General features: G+C 40.9%; 1 protein-coding gene and 1 pseudogene across 1 annotated transcript in view; one reads left to right on the forward strand and one right to left on the reverse strand.

Annotated features, from left to right (window-relative positions):
- LOC145391155 (sodium-dependent multivitamin transporter-like) overlaps positions 1 to 24545 on the forward strand; it is a 116692-nt gene that overhangs the window by 67274 nt on the left and 24873 nt on the right. The window lies entirely within an intron of this gene.
- Positions 23916 to 24034, reverse strand: LOC145391275 (5S ribosomal RNA; annotated as a pseudogene).

Genomic DNA, 24545 nt, shown 5'->3' on the forward strand with positions numbered 1-24545 from the left:
GAAAGTCTGAGCAAAGAGCTCTACTTTATCAGTAGGAGAAACAGTAACAAAGTCATGAAAGCAGAAAAGACGAGGAAAAGAAGATGAATTAAAGTTGTAAACAAGGTGCCAGAAGGAGTGAGAAGATTTGGAGTTGGAGGGTTCAGAGCATTTCGTATGAATGAAACTATTTTTATAAGAGTGAAAGTGAGATTTATCACGATTCAAGGTAGAAACATCAAAGATATGAGATTTAGGGATGAGTTGGCTCTGGTACCTTTTAAAGGCCCTCTCTTTGTTGTGAACAGCAGTGGAACAAGCGTCATTAAACCAAGTTTATCGTTTATTAGTTACATGATAAGAGGAAAAAAATGTATGCTTTCATGCCCGAGAGAATGACCTCCATGATGCAAGAGGCACACACAGGTGGCTTTTGCGCATGGAAGCAATAATCATTTCAGTGAAAGACAAAGAAGTTTTGCCTGAGGACCTCCTATGGTCGTACCATTCTAAAGTGGCGGTTTGGGTGGGGCACGAACCTCTGTACAGTGGTGCCACGTTTTCCATACTCGCGATGCCCCCCCCCCTCTCTCTCTCTCTCTCTCTCTCTCTCTCTCTCTCTCCTGGGGGTAGATCTGCGTCACCCTAGGGAATTTTGTTTCTTTTATGTCTTATAAACTTGTGCTTTCATTTCTTTATTTTGTTTTTTATTATATTATTGTTTTACATATGGCGCCAGATGACCTCGGTGTTACGGCGCCTTTTCATTCAATCATTCTCGCCCTCCTTCCTTCCCTCCCTTCATCTTTCCCTCAGCTTGACAATGCACTCAACACTGCCCATTGCCTGCCTTCTCTCTCTCTCTCTCTCTCTCTCTCTCTCTCTCTCTCTCCTTGGGGAGATGTGCATCACCCTTGGGAATTTTGTTTCTTTTATGAGTGACTAATAAACTTGTGCTTTCATTTCTTTATTTTGTTTTTATTATATCTAATTATGTTTAAAAATATTATTGTTTTACATATGGCGCCAGATGACCTCGTTGTTCTGGCGCCATGATTTGTTTTCATTCAATCACTCTCTCCCTCCTTCCTTCCCTCCCTTCCTTCATCTCTCACTAAGCTGCACTCAACACTGTCCCTGGTCTGCCTTCCCCCCCCCCTCTCTCTCTCTCTCTCTCTCTCGTCTGTGGTATTTTAGGATACATTTTGGTTATTTTCTTTTACATTATAATGTACATATTGTAAATTTGACTATTTCCACACCACTCAGAAGGTTAAAGTCTTGGCGCGTCTTTTTTAAGAGGTGTCCCCAAACAGGCCTATTCCTCTATCCCTCACAGATGACCAGGTCGGACTGGGTGTGTGTGAGTGTTGCCGCTCACGAGGGTTTAATGTATATATTTTTTTTACTAAGAAACTGGCATATTTTTGCTTATAATCCTGCATATTATCTTATAATCATAATTGTGACATTATTACCAACCCCAGAAATACGGTAACAGCCAATAAAAGAGACTACTTTTTTTTAAGCAACACTGTAAAATAATTATGCCACGTTTCTATATTGCCGTATAAATATTTTACGTATAATTGGTTTACTGTTCTTTCATATATTATAATACACACGTTACCATTATATTCTTATGTGTTTATCTTATTGTGATGCCTATTACATATATCAGAGCCGTTCACTTAGCGGGTATGGAACACGTGGCACCACTGTACAGAGGTTCGTGCCCCACCCAAACCGCCACTTAAGATTGGTACCACCATAGTCAGCAGCTCCAAAGTGACAAAGCAGCCAGTTCTTGAGAGGGTCCACTGGCCAGTGAGGACTAGTTAAGGTGATAAGGCTGTGATTGGAGGAGCCCAAAGGAGAGAAAAGATTATCAGCATAAGCAGAAGGATTAGATTTAAGAAAAAGGTTATGCATGTTGGAACTCTCTCCAAGGTGGTTAGGGATATGAGTAAGGTGCTGCACAAGCTGCTCTAGGTCATTAAGGATAGATAAGATGTAGGGTTGTTCACCTGGAGGATCAGTGAAAGGAGAGGAGAGCCAGAGGTGGTGGTGAACATTGAAATCACCTAGAACAGAAGTTTCAGAGAAGGAAGAAACTGATAGCATGTGTTCCATTTTGGAAGTAAGATAGTCAAAGAATTTCTCACAGTCAGTAAGATTAGAGGATAAGTATACAGCACAAATATATTTAATTGTCTGATTTTATATCTTGGCTGTTTCCCCTCTAATGGGAGGTAGCCAAGACAGGATGACACATTAACCAAAATACTCATCCACATACACACACATTTACCTGTAGCTTAGCCTTTAAGGGAAGAAGGGACCGCTCTTCACCACACCACACCACACAAGGGTCAACTGCGCAGTGCAGTCCAGTGACATCTGCAGCAGGGCCTGACAGCAGAGCTGGTTTACCCCTACCACATCATAATGGACCTAACCTCTTTCCCACACCTGACCTGGTCAGCTGATCAGACCAGATGCGGGAGAACATCCCATCAGGGCCGCGTCACTATTAATGCATTCACAATTTCTCTCCATTCATCCCTAACACACTCAGCCTCTCTTCCTTGCTCTATGGACATCCCTCTCGCATCTAACATTCTATTCACACTGTCCATCCATCTTATTTGTGGTATTCCTCTCAGAAATACACCTCTCACATCAGATCCAGTTATCTTTTCCACCAATCGCGCTTCATTCATTCTCTCCGTATGCCCAAACCACCACTCTGCTTAACTTGATCAGCCACCTCTTGCATAACTCCAATTCTCTTTCGTACTTCAACATTTTTAACTCAATCCATACACGTCACTCGACACATAGTCGTCAGACACCTCATCTTCATTACATTCAATCTCATCCTCTTTGCAGCTCCTATATTTCATGTTTCAGCCCCATATAATGCAGTCAGTACCACTAATCCCTCATACAGCCTTCTCTTAACATTCTTTCTAAACGAACAACATCTAAACACTTTCTTCATCCACCCAGCACGTTTCCTTCTTCGTTTAATCTAAATTTCACCTCTACATCTATTCTTCCATCCACAGCAACATGTGACCCTAAATACTTGAAATGCTCTACCTCCTCAAGCAGCTAACAATTCAAAACTACATTCATCCTCCTACCATCTACCAACGTCATACACTTCATCACTTTACTCTTATTCCCATTCATTCTCAATTTCCTCTTTTGACACACCCTTCCAAACTCTTCTACTAGCTGACTGAATCTCCGAATCATTCTCTAGTGCATCATCGTCTGGAAACAGCAGCTGACTCAGATTCCACTCATTCACCAGACTCAAACCTCTACCTAACACTCTCGCATTCACCGTCCTTACAACACCATCCATATGAATACAAAACAACCAAGGCGACATCACACATCCATGCTGCAGCCCCACTCTCAGGGGACACCACTCACAGTATTTCCCATTCTTACACACACTGTACATTTTACATAAAAACTTTTCACTCGTTTTAACAACCTACCACCTAATCCATACCATCTCAAAACAGTCTACAAAGCCTCCCTATCAGTTTTATCATACGGTTTCTCGAAATCCATGAACGTCCAAAACACATCCTTATCTTTTGCCACATACTTTTCACACACCTGTTTGACACCACATACCTGATCCACAAATCTTCCCCCTCTCCCATAACCACACTGTTCATCACCAATCACTCCCTATGCACCCTCTCTCTCTAAATCAACACTTTGCCATACACCTTACCTACAACACTCAATCGATTATACCCCTAAAACTAGTACATTCATACTTATCACCCATACCTTTATACAAAACCACACACGCACTTGCCAGTCAGTTGGCACCATACCGCTAACAAAACACACAATCTATAATCTTACAAACCAATCAACAATAATCGCACCACCACTTTCAAACATTCCACCGCACACCCATCCATGCTTGTAGCTTTCCCTGCTTTCATCTGTTTTACTGCCCCCTGTACTTCCTCCATCGTGATCAAAGAATCATTGAACTCTCCCAACACATTTATTGCTTGTTCCCTTCCACCTGCCACAATCTCAGCCTCTCTCTCCTCCTCTACATTTAACAATCTTTCAAAATACTTTGCTCATTTCTTTCTTACTGTATCCATCTCAGTTAACATCCTTCCATCCTCTGCTTTTACTCACTCTTCCTTCCCAGACTCTCCCTTGTGCACCCTCTTAATCTCCTTTCAAAACACTTTTTTATTCCGTTGAAAATTTTCAGTCAACCGCCTACCCCACCTCTCATCTCCTGCCATTTTAGAATCACACACAGCCCTTCTCACTCTGTTCCTCTTTCCCCTATACCTCTCATATGACACCTCATCCTTGCTTTGCAGCCACACTTCATTTGCATATCTCTTCTCAGCTACACCCATACTTACTTCCTCGCACCGTCATTCACTTCCCTTTCTTACACCACCACCCTCTAGTCTCACACCACACACCTCTTCTAAATACCCCACCACAACACTCTTGAACAACTGCCATCCTTCCTTCACACTGCTATTTTCCTGATCTTTCACTGTGTTCCGTTCACCTTTCAGCTTCTCCTGATACTCAAACCTTCTCTCCTTTTGTCGAATTCACTGTTTAAAAAAAAACCCTGTGACACCCAAGTCTCCTAGCTCTCACCCACCTCATACCTATTCTCAACTTTCCCTACACCAGGAAGTGGTCAGACATACCTCCACCCTCCCCTTTCAAAACTCTCACATCCAGTAGTCTTCCTCTTACATTCCTGGACACACCCACATAATCCACCAATGCTTTATAAACAACCCTTCCACCCTCCTGTCTCACCCATGTATACTTATAAATATCTTTCTTCTCAAACAAGGTATTTCCAATCACCATCTCTCGCTCAACACACATCCCTATCATTCTTTAGCCATGATCATTCTTCCAGGCACATCATGCATACCAACTACACCTCCATCTTCTACATTTCCCACTGTAGCATCCAGATCTCCCACCATTACCACATTCACATTCGCCCAAAAACTCAGCAGACACTCATCATCATCGTTCAGAAAGACTCTCTCACTTCTTCATCCCTTTCACTACCAGGTCCATGTGCACTCACGAATACCCACAATTCATGTCCAAATTTCGCTTTCACCCGCATCAGTTCCGACAACACCTTTCATTCAGTCACACTGATGCTCTTCCGGGCTCACAAGCACACAGATATATTAAAGCAGAATATGACAGGATAACCTAAGCCAAAGAGTAAAGAATTCAGAAAATTAATGTTCAGGAACATGTGAGCAAGATATGTTGTTGTGCACATACATACTACAGTCACCTTTGTCTCTGAAGTGAGTATAGAGAAAGTAAGAGGATCAGAGAAGGGTTTGTTATCAGTCGCCTCAGGCGGCTGAGTCTCAGTAAAGAAGACAAGGTGAGGTTTAAAGGAAAAGAGATGGTATTCAGCAGAGAGAAGATTAGGGGAAACACCGTGACTGTCGTAGGATAAGTCAGACAGTGGTATCAGGCATATCTCTTGTCTCTCACCAGGAGAGAACCGGATGGTGGGGGCTTTTCTGGTCCTCCACCCTGAGTACGTCAAGACTGTTGTGCTGAGATGCCTTTTTTTTTTTTTTTTTTTTTTAAAGAAAAGAAGAGTGGTGTGTAATGTACATGTACGAGTAGTCTGGTGTTGATAGTTGGAGGAAATTGTATAGTAGATTATGCTGGCCTACTCTCTGTGTTGCTGAAACAGTGAAAAAGTCTAGCTAGGGGGGATGGTCAGATGCTAGTCCCATGGGCTGATCAAATGGGAGCTCCAGCTCTCCCTATCATCAGCTTTCCATCCACCTTGAAGTACTGTGGTGTTTGACTGGTGCTTCGGCCCTTTCAAAAATACGGGTCACACCTGCTTCCATTCATTCCGATGTCACTTCTGTATTTATCGATTTACTGAAGTCAACAGCCAAGTGCTGGGGAGCCTAGTTACATACATTTACCAGGATATTGAAGAAGAAACAAGGCATGGCAGCAGGATTTCTAGGCATTATGAAACAAAAGCATTCAGGGGCCAAATGCTAATCGCCCGCCAAAATTTGTTGTTTCCTGAGGTACAAGCTATTTACAAACCAAATTTGAAGATGAGATATTTTGGCAACACACACACACACACACACACACACACACACACACACACACACACACACACACACACACACACACACACACACACACACAGATAAGAACTACGAGTATGTCGCCCCGCCTTGCTGAAGGTGGACGATAAAAACTTAATTTTATATAATTCTGCCACCGTGTTTCACAAAAATCATATCCATATTAAACAAATGGTGCCAGGCACAGCAAGCCTCGCCCAACAGCAGTTATTTTATTGCTGTTAGACACTATATCGGTACTGCCATTTAGTGTCAGTAAACAATTAAAGTCTAAGGTAATGGCGCAAATGAAATGGAACTCGTTATCTGTCAATTCACTCAAGGTCAAAGGTCATGGTGCCAAATGAAAGTCTGTATGACACTACCTATATACTGATTATAGAAAACATCTCTTGTCTTCAACCAGTTTCAAGGTATAGCTCCCTGAATATCTGTGATCTTGAGTTTGACCTTTGAAGGTCACTCAAGGTCAAAGCTCTTGGTGCCAGATGAAAGTCCATATGAGAGTTCCTGTAATGTGATAGAAGTAAATATCTCTATCATCAACCGGTTTTAAGTTAGAGTCCTCTGAATATCCATGACCTTGATTCTGACCTTTAAAGTTCATTCGATTACCCCTAATATTTAATCACTTCCTTTTAGGGCCAGTGCCTTGATATCCTGAAAGTTTCACGTAATTTCATTCCGCTGTTTTTCCGTGATGTTGCTAACAAACAACACAGAAAGAAACAAACTCGACTGAAAACAATACCTCCATCCCGAGCGAGGTAAAAATTGGTGGCGGGTGGTATTCGTTCGTCTTTGATCAAATCCTCACCAAGAAAAATAGGCCTCTGCACATCAACATAGTAGCAGTTTCTTGAAGGATTGGTGAAAATTCGTCCACAACTTTCAGAGATATTTTGGCAACACACACACACACACACACACACACACACACACACACACACACACACACACACACACACACACACACACACACACAGAAAAAAAAAAACATATAGCCCCGCCTTGCTAAAGGCGGGTGACAAAAATGGATTGCCTTCTCCCTTGGTTCACTGAACATTCTTTGAAGTCTCTGCAACATGAATAGTAAATGGTTAAGGTACGATGCTTTCCAGCTCGTACGTGAATAGTGATAACAAGTGGGAATTCAGAATATCTGTTACATATAGCTGGATTTTCGAAAACCTCTGTTCATGTCAGGCAATGTGTCAGTCGTGCTTCTGATGGGCTTTGTACTGTTTACATATCCAAAGAACCCCTTCGTTTCTCCTTATAAAGAATTGCTATTACTAGTTCCTCATTTGACCATTTGTACATGTGACTTTATACCCTATATATATATATATATATATATATATATATATATATATATATATATATATATATATATAGCAACTTCGAATTGGTAGACTACAGGCGCACTTGAACTTGCGGCTTCCTGCCTTTTCCTTTCTACAGTAATTTTTGCCCGTGCTTCACATGATTTAAGCTAATGGTGATCCAAATGATAGTAAAGACACAAACATCGTTTCATCTGCTATAAAACTGTCTTTGAACGAGCAACAGGACCGACCCACACTAAGCCTCATTTACAAACGCAGTGCAGACTGAAGGCACTCCGTCAGAGAGAGAGAGAGAGAGAGAGAGAGAGAGAGAGAGAGGGAGAGAGAGAGAGAGAGAATATAAGAATATAAGTAGAGGGGATTACTGCAGTAGGCCAGTTGGCCCATCCTAGCCAGCTCCTACAAGTGACTAAACTACTAGAAAAATATAAGGAAGGTAAAGAAGAAGGGTCTCCCCCGCCCACCAAACCCTCCAGCCGAAACCTGCAGAAAAGTGTGGGAAGGAATACCATGCAGACAAGAGTACAATTGCTCTGGAACCTGCCGCAAGATTCTTGTTTCAAACAGTTTGCTGCAAAAGGTAACTAGCCTTGTCATTACATGGGACCACTTTTATGTCTCAATGGGCTTAAATGACGAAGTTTTACTAAAGTTGCTGCTAGATGGCGCCTCCACAGGTGTCAGCTGACGGCAAATTTGGATTCTCCATGTAAAATAGCCATATATGGTACCAGTTTTATGTCTCAATAGGCTTAAATTAAGCCCTTTTACTAAAGTTTTCGCTAGATGGCCCCACCTCAGGTGTCAGCTGATGGCAGATTTGGATTCTCCATGTCAAATTACTTTATTTGGTACCAGTTTTATGTCTCAAAAGGCCTCTTTTTAATAAAATCTGTCAGAAGAAGAAGAGAGGAACTCTAGCCACTTACTGACCTGCTGGCTATGCCGCAAGTAAAAACTGCTGGACATTCTATAGGAAAGTGCAAAAAGAGAAAAGACTATCACAGTGTACCTTGAAAGGGAATAAGAATGAATTAGTACTTGTGATGAGGAGAATTTTTATATCTAACTCTAACTTGTCGTATGCCTATCTAGCCAATGCTTGAAACTCTCAGTGGAAGGGACAGTCATCTTCAGTCATTAAGTGTGACCTTAGGGTTAAGGGACTGAACAGGGAGGCTGCAATGGATCGTGCAGCGTGGAGAGCCGCCATTAGGTGACCAAGGCCGACACATGCAAGCATGTTGGAGCCTTTAAAAACGAAACGAAACGAAAAGAAGGGACAACAACTACGTCACTAAGCATTATATGAAATTTGTCCACAACTGTTACCAAACCAATTTCTACCTATTTCATTACTAAAACGGAGTTTATCTAGGTTGAAATCATTACTTTTAGTTGTATCCTGTATGCTCACTTTAAGTACTTTGGTAATATATCTGCTGTTTATTCCCTTTATCCGCTTAAGCATTTCAGCTAAGTTTCCCCTTTCTAGTGAGTGCAGATTTAGTCTTTTCAGTCTGTGTTCATAAGAAAGGTTGCGAACATCATGTGTCTTCTTTTCTCCTCTGTAGATTTTCTTACGAATTTATATCTTATATCAAGTCTATAGGACGGGCACCAAAATTGCCCGGCATAGTCTAGATGTGGCCATAATAATCTACAGTAGCCTACAGATATATAAAAGAGCTGCATTTTTATTTAATTTATCCTTGAATCACACCCAAACCAAGGGCCAGAGATCCCCAGACCCATACATATTCTGAATCAGGGTGACTCAAGGATGGTTTTAGGGAGTCCAAATTCAAATCTGGATCATTTGAGGTCACCAGTATAGTGTTTGCCTTTTTGGCTCAGGCAACGCCGGGTGCCCCTGCAGCCCAATTTTTGGCATGGAGACTCACATGACCTCCAGTTCGGACATAGGCTATGTGAAGTTGACCTCCCACGTCATTTAAGGTCACAGGTAGGAGGGCATTTGAGGTCACCTGTAGTACATGCTCGAACGACTGGACCCAGCAGCCCAATTTTTGGCAAGGAGACTCGCATGGCCTCCATTTCGGACATAGGCTATGTGAAGTTGACCGAGGGCATTTGAGGCCACCAGTAATCGTAAACACGTGCGCACAAATACTGGGCGTTAGTCTGCGAAAGCTGAAGTATAGAGTTCCTGGACCTCTTGTAATCCCTCTTCAAATGCATTAGATGATCATGGTCTTTCTGGAGTGGCAAAAAAGATTGAACTAGAACAAAGAGGATTAGAGTGTTCGCCTTTTTGGCCAGGCAACGTCGGGTACCCCTGCTAGTGTTAAATGAAGTTGCAATATTACCTTTGGTGTCCTCCTGATCACATTCGCGAAATAAATCCCAGGACTCTGCATTATTTCTTGCATTTATACACTGTTGCCTTGAGAGAGAGAGAGAGAGAGAGAGAGAGAGAGAGAGAGAGAGAGAGAGGAGTGAGGGAGGATTCATGATATAAATACACTGATAATATTGGCACGTCTTGGCATTTATTTCTGTCTGCTATTTGAGGCTGATGATAGGTGAAGCGCACTTGCGGTAATTATTCCACCCGTTCGTTCTCTTTTCGTTGCAGTCTAGGTGAGAAAAAGGAAAGTAAATAAATAACATACATATAAATCCATTTAAATTATCCATTTTCCTGGATATTTGTTCACGCGAAAACAGACCAGGTGTTGGGCAGAGAAAGATTATTTTAGGTATAACACAATTAACATTTGTAATTATAATACGGTGCAGGTTTAATATGTACTGCAAACTGAGTACTCATAATTATTAAAACGTATTTCACTCTAGTATACATATATATTATACATGTAAATATATATATATATATATATATATATAGAGAGAGAGAGAGAGAGAGACACACACACACACACACACACACACACACACACGTCAAAATCTCCCACAGGAGTACCCTTTGTTAATAATATCCAGCTCAATCCTGCTAATCTTGAAACATGGGTTTCATTCTCTTGGGATTTATCGTTGACAGATCATATTACAGGTACTATCGGCAACATGTGAATCTGGTACAGTATAAGAGTGTAGCTTGGGTCAAGCGGTTGGTACGCCTGCAGCCCGTGACGTATTCACACAATTGTATCTAGGAGGATGAATGAATGGGTTGCCAATAAGTCTGGAAGTGACACGTACCTACGAATCATATATTTAGAAGACTGGTAAAAGTAACCATATGTACGAGTGTTTTTCATTATTGACATAGCTCATTGCATTGATAGATAAACTTCAACTGCAGTGATAACCAAATGATATAAAGAGATTTCTGTATCATTGACTGATCTAGTCGGTGCTCACACACCGTAAAATTGCTCCTGTCTTGCCTTGCCAGATGGTGGAGCACACTCTTCATCAACGATTTTTTTAATGTGAAAATCAAAGTGTTTCCATGAAGTGTATAATGGCATTTTCTGTTTATAACATTAATACGTCATACGAAGATGTGTTTACTGGCTCCTACCGTTTTCATAAAACATAGTCCTCTATTCCCTTTCTGTCAATTCTTTCATTGCTGGAAACTCACTCCCATCCCCTCCCCCCAGCTCCCTCCCTTGAACCCCCTACATTTCTAACTCTGCCCTTCTCCATGAAAACAGCTAGGTCCTCTACCCCCACCACCTGGCTCAGGGAGTAAGGTAACAGAATCTACTCATTATCTTAAAGCTATAGTCGTTATCTGCCTTAACAACCTCACTGCTGTCATTAAGCTATTCCTATTGGCAGTCTCTCTCTCTCTCTCTCTCTCTCTCTCTCTTCCCGTCGCCCAGGCCAATTCACCCCAGAACTTACCCTAGTCGTGTGTCACCAGTCCGCAGTGCCACAGGACGCTCCAGGGGGAAGTGGGAATAATGGGGAAACTCGTAACTTCTAAGTCGCGTCTTTTTGATGGATATTCTTTTAAGGTTAATGATTGTTTGAATTTGTTTGTATTACAGTTTTAAGACGTTGCCAATATTTATCTCAAACCTAACACAGATATATAAATTATAAACTGTCTGGAAGATACTCTCGTCCTTCTAGGTCGAACTGCTGGCAAGCGAGAAAGTGGAATGTTTGAGGGAGATTGGCAATATCCTATGGATATGAAAGAGAACAGTTTCATTATGGCTGACGTGTTGGGCAGAAAGTAGAAACCTGAACAACAAACCGGAGGGATGACCACCAAGGAAGACCACGGCCAAAGATGATTGACAGATACAAGAAGCCGCAGAAATAATCCTTTTACCAATGCGGCGGCTGTATGAGAACAACTACAGCTAGATGTGACTGCTCAGACTGTGAGTTGTCGATGGTATTCATTACAGGACACCGGCCAAAAAAACAGCAACTTACACCTAGACATTGTGAGGGGAGATGTTTACTGTATTTACTGGGCTTGTTTTATATTCACCGACAAAAAACATTCTCCTCAGCAACATACGGGATGATACATTGAGGAAGGAAAAATATCAGCAGGTTTAGTATTACATAAAGCATTACACGTGTGTGTTTATTGAATGTAAATATGTGGTTATTCCACTTAGGTATTTGATATGACATCTAAGCCTGTTGTGTAAATCAGAACATTTCATATGCATGCAAAGCTGGTTTCAAAGTAAACAATATGGAGAGCTCAGAGTGCAACATCCGTGCCACACAATTGGTCTATGGTCGTAACTTTTGAACCTACTGTATCCTGTAACCTTTACCTTCGACCGACTATCGTTAAATCCTCAGCCATTCGACGAATATTGATACGAATTTGATCAGAGACGTCTAGGTTGACCTTGTTTATGATACTGACCTTTTAATTACTTTCCTCGCAATACAATCACTTCCTCCTCGTCTGATTTTAGCTCCTCCCAGGCTCTGTCCAAATCAAGTAGCTAGCTCAGACAAAGGACCGAATCATAGCCATTGCCTTGTGTCTCTTACCTCAGGCCAACGGTTCTAAAATATTATTCACTTTATTCACTTCATCCTCTGCTCATCCTTAACTTTATTACCATATTTGGTCTATATTTGGTTAAATAAAAAAAAAGTTAATTAACCATGCACATGAGATATGACCTTAGGATACAACCATAATTCAATACGTGTTCCTAATTGGTGATATTTTCTTCAGAAGGATTTTCAAAATATTGACACAAATGGAAGGACTGACAGACGAACCAAAATTAACCAAGCACATACCCCCTTGCGTAACACGCACGGGTGTAACAACGCACCAAATATCATTTGCCGTGCTTTTTCAATAACAGATACAACGGTCAAAACATCTTGAAAGAAGAACGTAGCAAGCATGTCTTGCTTAACGTGTGGGGATGGTATTTCTCCTTGGCATGGGTTGTGTCTCTCATTGACGGACCCTTTACAACAACAAAGTCTCTTGTAATTCTTGAAGAGGAATTTCTGCCTTTACTCTGTGAGCAGGACTTCTCTTTTCCTGGGCGGATACTGTTTGCCCATGACAAATGCCCTGTGCAAACAGCCCACGTGGTCCAGAGATGGTTTGACGAACACCCCAACCTGGAACTACTGGACTTGAAGGGTTGTGATATGAACCCCATCGAAAAGCTGTGGGATAACTGTATACACATGGGAAGAAGAAGGGGAACGAACAACAAAGCAAGCTGTGTTTGCTGCAAATGATGGGTGGGCTAAATATTAGATACCTAATAGTTTATAGTTATGTTTAGTTCGTAAACAAGCTGCCTAAAGGAGTCTTAGAAAGCACTGAATTAACCTTGTTAGACAACTGCCATAATTACCGTTTCTGAGCCACGGTCATTATGTTCATATGCAGTTAGGCTGCATAACGTGAAATAGATTTTCTAGGTTAAAGTATTGCCATTAAGTGTACCTTATCTATACAGCTACTTTAACAACATATCTGTACTAGTGAAGGAGAGGGTGAATATCAGACAAGGTATTGTCAGATGAAAATGGCACACGAAAACTGTTATCATCCATCTATGGTGTATGATGTTATATATTATTAACAAACATGGTGGGAAAATTAGCCGAATTCGTACGTCTTTTAGTCAAAAACACATTGCCTCATATATTGTCCGTACAGAGTCATGTGGTTATACATAGCCTAGATAAATTTATTCGACTACTAATCTGTTTGTATTTGATGGAAAGGAATAGACACAAACGTTGAGCGATATATTAATCAAAATTATAAGGGTGAAATCGACATGGGCTGGACTTTTTATTAAGAGAACAAATGGAGGTCAGAGTTGAAACCTGCAGATGAAATGAGTGGAAGAGACAAGAGAACTTGGTAGGGAAATCAATATCATCAGTTTACTAGGAATGAATGGGGGAGGCGGTGGCATACTTGATAGGTCTGCTTTTTCAATGGAAGCGGGTTTGTATCTTGGTTGGGAAAGAGAGCAGGGAGTATAACTTTTGTTAAAAACAGACCATGATGATTTACCATAAGACCTGCTGATATGTCACAAAAACACCCAAACTAATACTAATACACCAGTATGAAACAGGCTAAAATGGACGGTGGGTGTTAGTGCCGAAATGGTGTCATCTGGCGGTGAATGTTTGCAGGAAGATTGCCAGGCATTAACACTATGTCCTGAGTCTCTCTCTCTCTCTCTCTCTCTCTCTCTCTCTCTCTCTCTCTCACACACACACACACACACACACACACACACACACACACACACAAATCTGAAGGTTACAGTTAGGAGAGCCCTTCTTGCAGTAGTCCGCTATAGGCTGCTCCTATTGCTGTTGATAATGATGGTCAATTTGGTCTGGAGACAGGATTAGCCCGTATGCCTTTGTGTTAAACAGGATCTTCTGTAATCCAGAGGTATAAAACAATAGACTATCTATAATCATGAACATATATACGACAACTATGCTGGTTTCCTTTTATGCAGTCAAATACTACAGCTGTTGGGAAGATTCGATGCCCAGCACGAGAATAGAGGCTAAATCTCCAATTGCCATTCTGGCCCACAGGGTGATTGGGCCCACATCAACTGGGGTGGTTGGACAGGATCCTTTTGGAAACTGCGCCATGCAGCTATGAGCAACGGGAGGGTGCAGCCAGTGTGGTAGGCTCTCGTTACCATGTGTAGATGGTGCGCTTCTTTCCAATGGGACATAGCTGCAACACATTACAAGCAATAATCATACACAGTCTAGATCGATCTGATGGAACAACATTGCCAATACGTTGTTTTAACAGTTTTATTGCACAGTTGAGCCATCTTATGACTGAACTATATGGCTGAACTGTCATCATAACCAGTATATCATAATTATTGTAGAATGAATATATAGGCCATGTGAATATATAATGCCCTTGAACCTCTCCTTTTAATGGAAACAAGATTTTATTTCTAACTCATTTTACCGTATCAGTACAAACTTTGGGTAAGATCTCGTCACATCCAGTTTGTATTACATTTATCCGATTTTTGCACATACTCAATTACATATCAAAGAGACAGCGGCTTAGAGGTTAGTGACTTTCACATAATCCTTGCCTGGCACTATGAATGGGCGACACACGGTTTGGGTAAGATCTTATGTATTTACCACTCTGATAATTGTAAGAGAAAGTACAGATAACAAACTAAAGGAATTGAACTGGTACGCTTTTTCTGCATCTTAAGGTAGAGTGGTCATTTATTAAGGAAAGGTTGCTGGTTTCTTTGAAAGCAGTGATAAGAAATATGGAAGTGAGCATGAAAGTAAAAAAATTCGCTGCATGATAGCATTGAGATACCAACTTTAACATATGGAAACGAAGCATGAGCCTTGTCGGAAGGATACAAATCAGGAGTAAGAGCAGTGGAAATGAGTTATTTGAGAGGTGCAAACGGAGTTACAAGGATAGACAGACTGATAAATGGGGAAGTGAAGCAGTGTCGTGGTGTGGATGTGATAGAAAGCATTAGGAGAAACCTAATGTGGTTGTTTGGCCATGTTGGGAGGATAAAGAGTGAGAGACTAACGAGGAGAGTGTATGTGAGTGGGGTGGGAAGAAATGGAGAGGGAGACCGGGGATGAGATGGAGGGATGGAGTGGAGAGGTAGATGAGCGAGGAGTTGTGAGCTGGGGGCATGTCAACAATATGGCAGGGGGCATGGCGATATGGAGGCGATTTGTTTTTGGTCACCCCTTACGGGTTTTAGGCGCCTGGCTATAGATAGATAGACTGGTAGAAAACAGACATGGTGCAATGCTGCTGCTTTAGAATTACGTTTGAAATGACTGGGTTCACAGTAATTTATTTAGCATATTACAAACACACTATGGTTTCTTGGTGATACTTCGTCTGGAGACAAGACTGCTATAGATATGTTACGTGACCATTTTATGTTCCTGATTGAACGTCAATTTCCAAAGAATTGATTTTATTATTCGAGTACATTTCAGTTTCAAACTACTCAATCACTACATACTCCATTGTTGTTTTGCAGGCAGATTTTGACCAGGGACTGCTCCAGGCTTTAGCAACCTTTCTGTTTTGGGCGGTGGTGTCCTTAGCAGCTTGTTTTGCAAATCTCCTGCATATTGTTCCGAGCTGAAATGCCTTTCACAGACACGGCCGTGGGAAGAAACATTGTCCCTCCATTCACACGAATGTGTCGACTTTAGGCTGGTGATTTTATCATTTGGTATGTGAACACATCTCAGATAATGATCGTGGGATGCCTTCCCAGACTACCCAAACACACTGAGCACAGTGAAAATTACTATAAACTCAAAAAAGCTCGCACCACTAAAATGTGCTTTGTGAGCATATAACAAGCGAGCGAGTGCCCAGATATTACGATTTTTCCTCTGATATATTATTTCTTCATGATGGTAGCTGAACAATGAAAAACATACTGGAATGAGAGACATTTCGTCACATCCGCCAACATAGACACATAAAACACACACACACACACACACACACACACACAATCTTTGCTGTCAACCTGCCTTGTCGACAAAGCTGAAATGATAAAGACTTGGTTATTGATGAGATGATTAAATACAGAAATGAGGTATTATCGTTTGGTGAATTCACCAAAAATGTTAGTGTAAAATTATAGGCAGAATCTCCAATATTTGCTGAAAGAGATGATGCCAAAAAACACAGTGTTATGATGGAAATTCTTTTAAAATTTGACACCGTAATGGAAGCATTCACAGATTAGAACCTAACACTACTTTGGAAAACTTGAAATTTCAAGGGATTCATACACCTTCATGGGTGAGTTTTAAACTGATTAACAAAATTTATTGAATGAATGTATCACAAGAAGAAAGAATTTCAACTCTACCTCACATAGGAGTAAAGTTATTAGCCTCTGTTAGTGTGACAGTTGGGTAGGGCCAGGTCGGGTCGGGCCAGGCCACTCATTTCCAAACTTAACTGAGGGTAAACATATCTCACTCACTCGTAATAAAGCACACTAGGCTGTTCAAGATACACTGTTGTCCTGACTCCATGACCCAGGTGAGTCCCCGGGAGACATCAGGGATCAAGGCGATCAATCATAGATGACCTCCACAAAACCTACCTCAGTTTGGTCTGGAAATGAATGCACTGTTTGACTCTCTACACTGTGCATATACCTACCCATTCACCAAGTCTAGTAAACCTGTTTCCTGTCTTATCCAATGGGAATTCACACATACAACCGCCCACCCACAAAGCTCACCCATCCCTCCATAAAGCCCACTCACCACCCCACTCCACCCACCTGCCTTACCTGGCCCACCCACCAAACCTACCCACTTGCTCATCATCTCCACTCATTTGACCCAATATGTCATCCCACCTTACAACCCCACCCTCCCCATCTGCCTCATCCAGCTTGCACCCACCCATCAAGCCTGTATGCTCACCCACCCACCGATGACCCAGCCCCCCGTCCACCTACTCATCCATTCACTACTCACTGTACAAACTCCACCCACCTTGTCTCTCTACCTATACAGTTACTCACCTTGTCCTTCCATACCATCTACTCCACCCACCCATTCTGTCCACCTATTCATTCACCCACCAACACACCCTATTCATCTGACCATGAACTTACCCAAAAGTCCACCAAGCTTGAACTGCCAGCAGGAAGATTTGTAAGTTCACACACACACACACACACACACACACACACACACACACACACAATCATGTACACAGAGAATCACAGCTACTTTTATAGTTTAGATGGTGTATATTAATGCGAGTTGGAAACATTCATTTACTGGTGGCACTGATTACTCGGCAGTTAACTACTTGGCAGTGTACAAACCACTTCATTAACCCATCACATCCAGACATGTATATGTGACGACCTGGGGATGTCTGGGTGGCATGTATACATGATCTAGTGTTTCACAGCATTGTTTGAATATTTTGCAAGTTATTCTCACCACATGCAGCCACTGGCAACCTCCTGAATGCATCCGAGTCATGCTTCAGTTACCTGCCTACCTCCGTAATGGATCGACCTATGCAAAAAGTTTTCCCTGTGTCCGGATCCTTGGCTGAGGCCCGCAGCCACCACCTTTAACACCAATGAATTCCAAAGGCCAGAAAAGAAAAGGCCTTAGTGACAGTGTGATAGGGAGAGAACTCAAGGTCTCAATATTGCCAAATGTGAGTGAAGAAAGTGACTCTTCCTCTGAGAAAAGCAACCACCATGTTGAGTGTCAATATTTATGCATCACATGAGGAGAGTGGATCACGTGAGTCCTCCATTGTGTGCCCATCATTTTCCCTGATACGTTCATCTGCTATTTCTGATGATGGGTATGGTTCAGAGGGTACTGACGATCCTGGAGAGGGTGATATTGGCACAGAAGAGGAGATGGAAGAGGAGGTAGGGAGTGTAGAAAGGGAGGAGGTGGAGGAGGGAGGGAGGAGGAAGCATGGTGTGGCAAGTCTTGCTCCACTGCTGTGTCTATTTACATGAATAATGGAAACAGAAAGTTTGTTTCACAATGAAATCAGTGCCATATTTTATATTGAAAGTTTTTTTGTGTGTAAATTTATTATGATGAAAAAGTACAAATCAAAGGAAAAAATTCTGTTATTGTGGAAAACATTGTGGAATGGAGAAAAGGAGGAGGTGGAGGAGAGAGGGAGAAGTGCGGTGCAGCAAGTCACGCTCCACCACCGTGTCTATGTGAATAATGGAAGCAGAAAGTTTGTTTCGTGATGAAATTAGTGCCTTATTTTTTACTGAAAGTTTTCATGTGTGTATATTTATTATGAAAAACTACAAATCACAGGAAAAAAATTCTGTTGTAGCAGAAAATATTTTCGATTATGGACAGCACATGAATAACTATTTCTTTGCAATATTTGTTTTTAGGTTTTATGAAGTAGTAGTAGTAATAGTGGTAGTAGTAATAGTTGTTGTAGTTGTAGTAGTAGTGTTCTGGGTGGTGGAGACGGAGGACGCGTGCCAGGCGCTCTGTGTTATTGTCTCGAAATCAAAGTGAAAGTGATTGTGAGCTCTTAGAAATTCATACCCACTCCAGCATAAAGTGGACATCGATTCATATGTGAAGGAAATTCCTAAATATCAGCTAGATAAAGCTTGGAAAATGTGAAACATGTTAAAATTACAGTATGAGGGGGAGGAAGGGTGATGTGTGTGTGTGTGTGTGTTCTTACCTACCTAATTGTTCTTACCTAATTGTATCTTTACAGGAATGAGTCAAGCTCGTACTGTCCCGTGTCTTAAACCATATGTATCGTACATATCCTTAAATTTGTGAATTGTTTTGGCACACACTATTTCATTCGGTAGTGCATTTCACTGATCAATTGCTCTGTTTGGGAAACTGAATTTGCTTACGTCTTTATCACCTCTCTTCTTATGCAGTTTTTTGCAGTGTCCTCTTGCTGATGCTTCCCCATATGTTAAGTAATCATTTATGTCTATTTTCTCCTTCCCTGATATGCATTTATAGACCATTATCATGTCATCTCTTTTCCTTCTCTAGTGTTGGTAGATTCAGTTTATTTAGTCTTTCTTCGTAGCTTAGATCCCTTAAGCTTGGTATCCATCTTGTAGCAGCCCTTTGAACTTTTTCAATCTTGTCTATGTGTTTCTTGAGATGAGGACTCCAGACTACTGATGCATACTCCAAGGTTGGTCTGATGAATGATGTTATTATCCTTCTTAGCATGTCTTCATTTATGTATGTGAATGCTATTCTCATATTTGCAAGCAGTGTATATTGTACATGTTCCGTACCTTCTCACTGATGTGGTCAGCCGGAGATAGTCTGTTATTGATAATCACACCTAGGTCCTTCTCTCTTTCTGATGTGTGTAGGGTTATATTTCCTAACGTATAATCCCAATCAGGTCTTTTTCCACTTTTACCAAACGTGATTATATGACACTTGTCCACATTGAATTCCATTTTCCATATATTACTCCATTCATGAAGTTTATTTAATTCTTCTTGTGGTTCTTTACAAGAGTCTGTGTTAGTAATTCTCCTTTGTATTTTTGCATCATCTGCAAACATATTTAGATAGCTCTCATTTCCAGTGTTACTGTTTATATCATTTATATACACTAAAAACATGATTGGTGCCAGCACTGAACCCTGTGGTACTCCACTAGTCACTTCTTTCCATGATGAGTAGTTTCCCCTTAGTACTGTTCTCATTTCTCTTTTTTTGAGAAAATCTTGCATCCAACAAAACAGTATGCCTCGAATTCCTCCTTGATGGTACAGTTTCCATAAAAGTCTTTGGTGTGGTACTGTGTCAAATGCTTTCTTGAAATCTAAATAGAAACTGTCCACCCATCCTTCTCTTTCCTGTATTGTGTCTATTACTCTGTCATAGTAGCTCAACAGATTAGCAACACATGATTTTCCTTTTCTGAAACCAAACTGTCTTTCTGTTATCATATTGTGTTCTTCTAGATGATTTACCCAAGCTTTTCTTATAAGCCTTTCTAATACCTTGCTTACAACGCTGGTCAGTGATACTGGTCGGTAGTTCAGTGGATTTTGTCTATTCCCTTTCTTGAATAAGGGGACAATATTTGCATTCTTCCAAATATCCTTGACTCAAGGATTTCTTGAAAATTAAAAATAATGGTTTACTTAACTCCTTTGCACATTCTCGTAGCACCCAACATGAAATTTCATCAGGACCATTTGCTTTTCCTCTGTCTAATTTACTTAACTCCTCCTGTATTACTTTTTCTGATATTTGTATATCTGGTAGTATGTGTGGACATGCATGTTCCACATAATCCCTCTCAAAATTTTTTTCATCTCTAAAAACTGATTGGAAATTCTTGTTTAGTGCTTCACAAATATCTTTCTCTTGTGTATAGGTGATTCCCTCGTCCGTAATGGATTGTATTATAACTTTTACTTTGGTTTTGCTTCTGATGTAGCTGTAAAATAGCTTCGGTTGATCACTACTTTTATTTATTATATCCTCCTCAAACTGTGTTTGGGCTTCCCTCCTTATTCTTGTGTAATAGTTTCTTGCCTATTGTGTCTTCTGTATCTATTCCACAACAAATCTCTTCTTTCTTTTGATTTTTTACATTCTGTATTGAACCATTTCTGTATTTTCTTATCTGCTTCTTTGTGCTGTGGGATGTACTTCTGGACTTCTATTTCATAAAATTCACAGAATTTTTTATATACAGCATTTAAATCTTGTCTTCTAAGCTCTTTTTCCCAATCAACTTCTAAGAAATACTTCTTTAGGTCTTGATAATTTCCTTTTTTATAGTTTAGGCTCTTTTTGTAACTTTCATTGCTGTTAACAATGTCATATGCTATCCTGAAGCTGCAATTTAGTCCTGCATGATCGCTTTTGCCGAGTGGAGGGTGGTATAATAAACTGTCAATATCATTTTCCTGCCTAGTAAATATGAGATCTAGCATTGAAGGTACATCGAGTCCTCTTTTTCTGGTGGTTTCCCTCACATGTTGCGTTAGGAAAAACTCTTGCACGAGATCCAGGAGCTTTTGGTCCCAACAGCTTTCTTGGCTAATTATATCTAGAGCATTCCAATTTATATTTGTATTTAAATCTCCAGTTAGTATAATTCTTTCCGATTTCTCTTCCATTTTATGTAGTAATGCTCTTAAACTCTGAACTGTACTCTCTGCCAGGTCCTCATATTCGTCTCTTTCCCATGTGTTTGATCTGGGTGCCATGTACATATTGGCTACAATTATTTTCCCTTCAGATGTGTTGATCTCTACTGCAATCAGTTCTACTTGTGAGGGTATATCTAGTTTTATTTCATTGAGTTTTAGATTTTTCTTAGTTAATATTATAATTCCTCCTCCTTTTTTAAAGTTTCTATCTCTTCTCCATATATTGAATTCCTCTAAGTTTAGTATGTCATTGGATATCCTTGGTGTTAATTTTGTTTCAGCTAGGCACATTATATGTGGTTCATTTTCTCTGACATAATCATTCATCTCTAATAATTTAGATACCATTCCATCCACATTTGAGTACATCAACTTTATTATCTGTTTATATACTTGTCATGACATGGTTCTACTACCTTCCTCCTTTTTATTCCCTCCTGTTTATGTACCACTTTCGTACCTGCAATCCTATTACTTTGTAAAAAAAAAAAAATGTGTTCTTCTCCTCTTCTGATCTTCCCTCATTTTTTGTTTTTGCTTCCTCCCTCTTCTCTTACAGTAATTCCAGTTCCTCTTGTGTTAGGCATCTTTTTATCCATACATTTTTGAACTCCTCTTTTTCCATAAGATTCTTTGCATTTTTTTAGTATCTCCTCCACGGTGTTTACACTCTGGAAAGTTACGTTTAGAGGTCTTGATTTGCTTTTCTTGTATTTCCCTAACCTTTTGTGTTCCTCTATGTCTTTACTACAGATTTCCTCTGATACTTCTTTCAGTAAGCTCATTACATTTGCCATCTCCTTTTTGTCTCTTGAGATCTTGTTTTTTACTTCTTCCTCTTCTATACCAGTGATTACTATAGATTTGTTGATATCTACTGAATCTCTAACTTTGGATTGTTTTGGATTATTCTATTCACTTCCTTTTTAATGCTTTTTTCTTCCGCCTCTGTTTCTAAGTCTTTCTTTACTTTCACCATTTCAGCATACGTAGTTTCCACATCATTTTTGTAGGTTTGCACAGCTTCATTCACCTGTGTTATCTTATCAATATCACTGCTCTGCTCTATCAGACTGCTTGCTTGCCTAATTGTCTCTGTATCATTTTTTAACTCTTCCATAATACTCTCGTGGTTGACTACGGTACTTGCCATTCTACTCGTCTTCCTCCTAAGTGTACTCAATTCCACTGTTAGTTCACATATGGTTGTGTCTCTCTTGTTGACATCCCTTCCTATTTTTTCTATTTCTTCCTTTTGCAAGTGCATCTGCTTCTTTATTTCATCAATTTCATTCTGGAAAGCCATCTCCAGTTTGTGTACACGTTCAACCAGTCTATTGTGAGTCTCCATTTCAACCAGTTCTTGGTAGAAATCATCATCTTGCTTTCTACCTTTATCCCTTTTCTTTTCCAAATTTGCTTTACTAAAGTATGTGGCCATTTTGCAATACTAAAAGCACAGAGTACTTACATTCCATGGGGCAGTTGTAGTCTAAACAAACAATCAGCGACTGAGCGCATTCTTTCCCTACTCGGTTCTCTTTTCTGTTTGAACAAGCCTTGTTTAAGCTTCTTCTTTTTTTTTTTTTTAATAATAAAAAACCATTTAGTCTAACCTGGTACAGAGCTTGACTCACATAAAGATACTAATTTAGGTAATGCCACTGGCCGTGCTGGCTCGGTATGGAGTGGTGTCGGCCCACGTCTGTTTTCCTTGGTAGCTGCTGTGTGTGTGTGTGTGTAGGGACGGTTAGCAAGTGAGGTGTTGATCTGAGAGGTTATCTGGACTGGTGTCAACACCATACATTATATCATCAGCCACCCGGGACCCACCACCACGTGTGGCTTGCCCACACACCCACAGTATAAGTATCTCCACCCTCACTTTTTTTTTTTTTTAATGTGTCTGACTCTGGGCATAGGCTTCACAGCCTGCTTTCATGGCCCAGTAGCCCTCCTACGTACCGCACACCTCTACATGTCACCACTTCGGCGCTAATACCCACCGTCCATACTGAATACATGCTAGGGCTGTCTCATACAGGACTAGTGTATTGGTATTAGCGGGGGTATTTTTACGACATGTCGGCGGGTCTTCTGGTAGATCAGTAAAGTCTGATTTTTATGAAATTCAAATTCTTAAACTGTTCCCTGCCCCAGCGGGATTTGAACCCGGGTCCGTTAGGACTACAAGCCACCTCTCTACCGATTGAGCCACCGCCTCCCCAGAAACATTACGCCAACAGCATATGGTGTTCCCAGGCAGTCACCCATCCAAGTACTAACCAGACCCAACGTTGCATAGCTTCGCTGATCGGACGAGAAGCAGTGCACTCAACGTGGTATGGCAGTACCTCTCTGAAGCCTATTTTTCAATTACAGTATTAACTTTGTCCACAAATAACATGGGATGCCTGTCACACACCTCTTGCCCACTCCAATATCCTTGGAGCACTAACTCCATTTCCTAACACATCAACTGTTAAAGCACACTGAATATCACCCATTGATCATTAGTGGTAGGTGGGGGCGCTCATCATCCACCCACTAAGTGTAGTGATACTCTGTTTTTAGGGTAGCTCTACGTTGAGTGACAAGCAAAATGATTTCCTCTAAACCAGGAAAGCATTTACAGTGCTGGGTGGTAACCTTATAACCAACCAACACGTGTTCCCTACGTGACAGCAAGTGGGTTGACAGAGGGTTAGTGCCCCTTCCCGGAAAACAACTAACTAAAAATACGAATATAAATCCTCGGACCAGGACTGATCAAAAGGTAACGACTAAGCACCGAACAAAGGACACAGTACGGATAGCTACATAGAATGTGAGGGGTGCAAATGATGAGGTGAAAGAAGAAGGGATTG

The sequence above is a fragment of the Coenobita brevimanus genome, chromosome 17, assembly GCF_032717465.1.
Source record: "Coenobita brevimanus isolate Jiangsu-jjx chromosome 17, ASM3271746v2, whole genome shotgun sequence".
In the NCBI taxonomy this organism is placed as follows: domain Eukaryota; kingdom Metazoa; phylum Arthropoda; class Malacostraca; order Decapoda; family Coenobitidae; genus Coenobita; species Coenobita brevimanus.